Raw genomic sequence first — 7,312 nt, forward strand, 5'->3', positions numbered from 1 at the left:
AAAAAGAAATAGACAACCACACACAAAGTACCACTCAACTATCAATAGCGTTAGTGCTTTTGAAAAATCATGACAACTTATGAAAACTCAAGGATGATTACTTATTCTCTAAAAAGCCTGAATTATACACATGAATATATGCTTTTATACTGAATATATCAGAATAACAAATTGATATAATAGATTATTTGTATGCAATTCATTTCCACACATACACATATATACCTGTTCAATCATTTATACATTTATCTTAATCAGTTTGTTATTAGCTATACTGAATTGTTATTGTAGTCTAACATATTGAAAGTTCAAGTCAAACTAAAAATTGAATAATTTGTGTAATACAACTTTAAAAAATGTTCTTCAGATTATAACATTGAAGGTTTTTCCACTTGTTATTTAAATGGAAGCATTTAAACTAATTTTGTTCAGTTCTATGTAGCATGTTTATCTGAACTCATTGTTATTTGTAAGTTATGGGCTATGGATTTTTAAATACATGGACACAATTAATAGGATATACAGTTTTAAGTCTGATATCTTCTTGAAAGACCATCTATAAATTCTTTTCATCTATCTTTGGACACTTATATATGTATTATAAATAAATATATATACTTACACATGGCCATACAAATTATGTAAAATTTCAAACATACACACAGATACATATAATAAAAATTACATATTTGTGATATTTTATTTCGCTAGTCTAGTCTATGAAACATGAGTCATCATGTTTAAGAGCATACCATACCAAAAGCAAAATTTGTGGTTAGAAAAGATGAACTTTAAATAAATAGGACATTGATACTAGCTCTTTAAGAAATCATCTCCTTCTACATACAGATATATTATTTCATTACAAATGCCCCAATTAAATTTTCCTGTTATAAAAATTATTCTGTGATTATATTTGGAAAAGTCAAGTTAATCATTATGCTTCTGTTTTGCAGCTATTTTTTTGTATCATGAAATTCTGAACAGGGATTGGAAGTATTGTCTGTTTGACTCCATGAAAAATAGTGAAGAAAAGAATATTTTGAGGGGTGGAAGAGATTAAGAACATTGGGAACCATGAACCATGTGATAGGAAAGCCGAAAAGCCCAGAGAAATAGATATGCAATTTAGAAAACTAAGAAACAGTCTGCAGCTCCAACTCTGGCAAAAAGAAGCCAAAGACACATCACAAGGATAAGTCAGAAGCCCTGGTCATAAACTGGCAATTATAGATTCAAAGTAATCCCAAGCTTCCTGCAAGTCTTAAACCCATTTTAGGGATTTGGTGTTCTAGTGACTGCTTCTGTGTGCCATTCTAGTTTCAGATTTTTAACCTTTTGTCGCATTTATGGTCTTGAAGAGACATGGTGAGGTGCCATCTTATGATAGACCTAGTTGATCGAACAATTCTAGGGGACTTGGAAACAAGGAATAGTCATGGTTCAAGGAGTCCTGGAAAACCTTGCCCCAGAATCAGGGTGAGATAGCCCTGAGGAATGGTTGTATAGAGGGTGAGGGTTTGGTATTGACCCAGAGAATTTTAGGTAGCAGGGAGCTTTGGCTGTGAAAGGTGTGTTTTGGGGTTCTCCCTTTGCTGCTGAGGAATGAGTGTCATTACTTGAGGATGGCTAGAGAAGTAAAGTATCAAGCCTGTGTCTGACAGAGAGCTAAGTCTTTCACAGATAGCTCCAGGGCACCTATGGTTGATGATAGGTTTATGAAAAATAGTGATTTCCCCAACCTTTCCCATAAAAGGATCTCCTAGGTGGGTTCTGAAAGCACTGATATAAGCTGCTGGCAGCTGCTTTCTAGCTGTGTGTATTTTCAGTCAGGTGGCATTTAGAGCTAGGATTCCCACCAGGGGATCACATGATTTCCTTCAGCTTTCCTCTTGCCACAAGGTGACAATCTGCTGGTTGTGGTCTGAATTCATGAGTCCCTCACTTAGCTGATGATAAAGAAATCAGTGCACTATTTGCTACCTCCACTTTCCCAAGCATTCAGGGTACAACTTTAGACTCGGACAATTACTGAACTTTAAGGGAACAAATGAGATGTTATGGAGTAAATGGTGAGTTGACCAGGCCACAAGTTACAAGCAGCATTCATCTTGGTCCACAGAGAAGGGAAGCTTCTAAACTGAAAGCATGCCAGAAATAGACAGCTAACCCTTAGCCAGGAGCACCTTCAGCCAATATATTTCAGAAAGCTGTATACTTGGGACTAAAAGAGACTCTAGGTAGTTTCCCCTATTTGAGTGGTTCTTGGGATTAGGTGTGGTGCTCTGAGCTCATAGGTGAATGTTTGTCTACTGAAATATATCCCCAGCTCAGTGATGTGTACTTGTCCATCTACCAAACCACTACATCCCTTCCTGAATGTTCCAAATATTTCAACTGAAATATTACAATTAATTAAAACATTCAGCTAACAGATTGGTCTCATATGAACAAACTAACCCAGAAACACAAGCAATATGAAAAAACACAAGGCAATGTATCTCCTCTAAAAATAAATGAGTCCACAATAATTGACATTAAAGAGAGTGAATTAAATGAAATCCACCCCTGGAAGAGTTTAAAAATGACTATAAGAAAAATAAAGTATGAATGAATCTTGCAAGACCTCTCCAGCATCACTAAAAGGCCAAACCTATGAACCATGAGCTAGAAACAGAAGACTTGTGATCCAATACCCTGAAAAAAATACAACACTAAAATCACAGTAGAAAACTTGTAAAATCTTGAGAAAAAGATAATTATTTAAGTTCTCGAAAGAGCTAAACATAGAGCTACCCTATGACCTAGCAATTCCACTCCTGGGCATTTATCTAATAGATCGCTAACCAAGTCACATTAAGGCTACCAGTGCAACCATGTTCACTGCAGTATTATTTACCATAGCCAAGCTATGAAATCAACCCAGATGCCCCTCAATAGATGAATGACTCAAGAAAATGTATATATACACAATGGAATTCTGTTTATCCATCAGAAAGAATGATACTGTACCATTCATGAGGAAATGGAAAGACTTGGAAATAATTATAGTAAACAAAGAGAGCCAGATCCAGAGAAACATAGGCTACATGGTTTTCCTCATTTGCGTAGCTAGAATGAGACTATAAATCTACAAGTAAACACACTGGGTGGTAAGCAAGGGGTTACAAAGGAATTGACTGAAGTATAACGAACTCTATGAAGAGCATAAAAAGTGTAATTCTTTAAAAAGATGAAGTCAAAGCTCAACAAAATAAGGACCAGAAATTAGTACTTGCAAGAGGGTAGGGTGGGACCAAGGGGAAAGGAGTAGAAGAATGAAGGAGAAAGTGAGGAGAATACAGGAAAGAATTCAACACAGAATTGAGAAATATAAGGAAGGGGGTAAGGAAATATAAAGAAAGGAGGTGAATATGTTGAAGTGGTGACATAGATCAAGATGCATTGTACATATAAATGGTTTTGTTAAATGGCAAAAAATTCAGTATATAACTTAAAATTAAGGTAAGTAAGGAAAGGGATAGGATGAGAGTGGGGGAGGGAGGGAAGAATGTTGAAAGGGGTGGCATTGATCAAGATGCACTGTATTCACAATCTGCTTGGGTGAATGGAAACTCATTTGTACAACTGCTTAAAGATAAAAATATTCAAATTAAAATGTTATCAGTTAGAGAGAAACATCTTTCATAATTACAATTTAGTATAAACAACACATTCCATGAGAGAATTTTTGCTTTACAAGAGATAAGGCATAATTCTGATCAATGTGCTCTCAGGGAGATGCAATGAGGTATTGACCCCATGTTCATATGTAAAAATATGGATTTTGATGTTCATGCACTAGTCTTTCAAGTACAATGATGCAAACTTAAATTTTGTAATTAGGATGTAGATTAAGCATAGCATAGAATCACAAATTGATCTGCAAATATTTATATGACTATATTAAAACCAAAATATTATTGTGTGCATGATATTACAAATCAATATAAGTACATACATAAACATGAATATGAAAATACTAAGAAGTACATTTATAAATAGGTATTACATTTTTCTTTGTATCTAGCTTGGGAATGTTTTTACAAGTTATGTGTACCTGTTTAAAGAAGATATATTCTTTAAAATATGCGTAATTAAATCAGGTATGGCTATTTACAAAGTATCAGGATTATAATTGGAAATAGGAAAATAATAAAGCTTTTTGCCATTTGGAAGAAAAGAAATGGATAATCTTTATAAACAAGTGGAAAAACTCATTCATGTGTTTATGTGTTGATATCAACAGAACTATTAGTTGAAAATTTTAGATATACACTTTACCTATTATTCAGTGATTTCTCCTTCACATTAACATTAGAAAATGTACTTTGATTTACTATGAAATTGAGGAAGCCAATCCAGTTTTATCCTCTCCCCTTTTATGTTTTTCTGAAGTATGTCACAATATTACACAAAAATGATCAGACTTTTAGATCCACAATATTTGAGCTCAGATATTCAGAGAATTGAATTCTTCATGTGCCAATGACTAACTGTAAAGAAAAATCCAGTCATGCAAAAGAAAATGCTTTATGACTATCTCACTAGTAGATTATAGTTATATAGTTTTAATTTCACAGATGATTATACATATACTTTAACACCCAGAAAAGCATTTTTATTGAGAAATAAATAGATAAGCTGTAAGTCAGATGAAATGTTATTTTGGACCACAACTTAACCTACTTTTTCTTTGAGAAACAAATGCATTAACTTCCTCTAAATTCAGTGTCATGACTGGCAGAAAGGGATATTATGTAATAACTGAAGAGTTGCTTAGTACTTATTTTATATTTGGGATATTATTTTTATATCTTGGATATTAAAATATTATAATGGAGGCATGGGAAAAAATAAGACATCCAATTTGGGCTGAAATAACAAAGCCATTTATTTATTTATTTATTTATTTTTGCCGGTCATGGGGCCTGAACTCTGGGCCTAGGCACTGTCCTGCAGTTCTTTAGCTCAAGGCTAGTGCTCTACCACTTGAGCCACAGCACCACTTCTGGCTTTTTCTGCTTATGTGGTGCTGAGGAATCAAACCCAGGGCTTCATGCATGCAAGGCAAGCACTCTACCACTGAACCACCTTCCCAGCCCCTATTTATTTATTTAATATTGCTGGGCCTGGGGTTTGAACTCAGGGCCTGGAAACTATCTCTGAGCTTTGATGTTCAAGGCTAGCACTCTATCACTTGAGGCACACCAAACTTCTGGCATTATCTGAGTAGTTTATTGGAGACAAAGACTCTCAAAACTTTCTGCCCCAGCTGGCTTTGAGCCCACATCCTCAGATCTCACCTCCTGAGTAGTTAGGATTACAAGTGTGAGCCACTGTCACCCAGCAACAAAGCCTTTTAAATTGTAGGACTCATTTAGAGTTTAAAGGTTACTTTTTTATTTTTATTGTAAAAGGGACGTAGAGGGATTATAGTTGTATAAGTCAGAAGAGTACATTTCCTTTTGAATGAAGGCCACTCCTTTGCTCTCTTCCAGTTTTTCCCCTCCTGTCTTCCCTTCCCTTCAAGTTGTATAGTTTATTTCCAACATAGCCTCTAGTGAATATCACTGATGAATTAGTTCATCCTTGGTCCCGCCATTTCTATGCTTCCCCTTCCCCTCCCCAAATCAGATAAACTTACATACAAGACAAAAAGTACAGAAATAAAAAACAATGACAAAAGGATAAAAAAACAAAGCAAAACAACAACAACAAAAAAGAAACACAAACAGTACAATAAGAAAACCTCTTGTTTCCATTTCTTGGAGTTCTTTAACAACAAACCAGGCCACACTAAAGCCACCAGGACAACCATCCAGAATCAACCCAGCTGCCCCACAATAGAGAAACATCAAGAAAATATGTACACACACACACACACACACACACACACACACACACTGGAATTCTATGCTTCCATCAGACAGAATCACATTGCCCCATTCATAAGAAAATGGAAAGACTTGGAAAAAATTATATTAAATGAAGTAAACCGGACCAAAGAAATATAGGTTGCATAGTTTCCCTCATTTTAAATAATCAGAATGTGCCTATAAAGTTTACTTTTGAAGAACTCATTCTCAGAGAAAATTCTTTTGACAGTGCCTGAAACTGGCTCCATGACTATTTATAAAGCAATTGGTGATGGGTTTAAGTGTTAGAGAAATCACATACAGAACATAGGATGGAAACTTTGGCTAACTTAACACTCTGGATCTTCAACTGGCATTTAATTAATTCCCTGCAATGAACGATGGATGATAACTATAAAAACTGTATGTTGTGAATATAATGTACTATGTTTAGCTCATCACATATTTAGCATGAAAAATGTCCAAACCTGGAACGAAACTGTGATTATTGAAATTAATTGAATGTCTTCAAGTATTTGTTTGACAAAACAAACTAGCTAATTTATGCATTTTATTTACTCAAAATTAGGGTTTGTAGACATAATAGTTAAATAAGAGAAATATTTTAGAAACTATTTCAAAATATTTAATTGATATATAATTAAAAATTCTGAAATATAATTTATAAACTACAGTATTGAGATGGTAGAAGGTCTGATTTTTTTTGTCAACTGTGGTTAAGTATTGGTAACTTATACTGTAAGCCATGCTATCACGTGTTAGAAATTCATCCTTAACATATTTGAAAGAGTTGGTATAGAAATACATGGCTTACTAAGGGATATCACATGATACTAAGAAAATTGAGGGGAAGAGGAAGGCTTGGAGGGAGTGTGGAGAATGATAAAAGGGGTGACAATGATCAAGGTGTATTGTACATATAAACTGATTTGTTGAACAGTAACTTCTTTGAACAAGTTCTTGAAGATAATAAAAATATAATTGAAAATCTAGGGAAAGTAAAATATAAAAATAAGAACATTTTCATATAACACAGCAGTAAAATTTTCTTCTTATACATACTTTAAAAGGATGATGCCAATTTTAAGTATATTATGTTTTTCTGTTCTTTCACAGGAATATTAACCTATGTGCTGACAATTCTTTTTTTTAATTTTTTAATTTTATGTTTATTTTTTATTGTAAAGATACTATACAGAGGGGTTACAGTTACATGAGTGAGGTAATGAGTTCATTTCCTATTGAGCATTGTTTCTCCCTCCTGACAATTCTTTGTGTGTGTGTGTATGTGTGTGTGTGTGTGTGTTGTTTTTAGTTTTTTTTTAAATTGTGAAAACAACATACAGAGGGATTACAATCACATGGGCAAGGTTTTGAGTACATTTCTTATCAAG

Source organism: Dipodomys ordii, unplaced genomic scaffold (genome assembly GCF_000151885.1).
Source record: "Dipodomys ordii isolate 6190 unplaced genomic scaffold, Dord_2.0 Scaffold138, whole genome shotgun sequence".
NCBI classification, from domain to species: Eukaryota; Metazoa; Chordata; class Mammalia; order Rodentia; family Heteromyidae; genus Dipodomys; species Dipodomys ordii.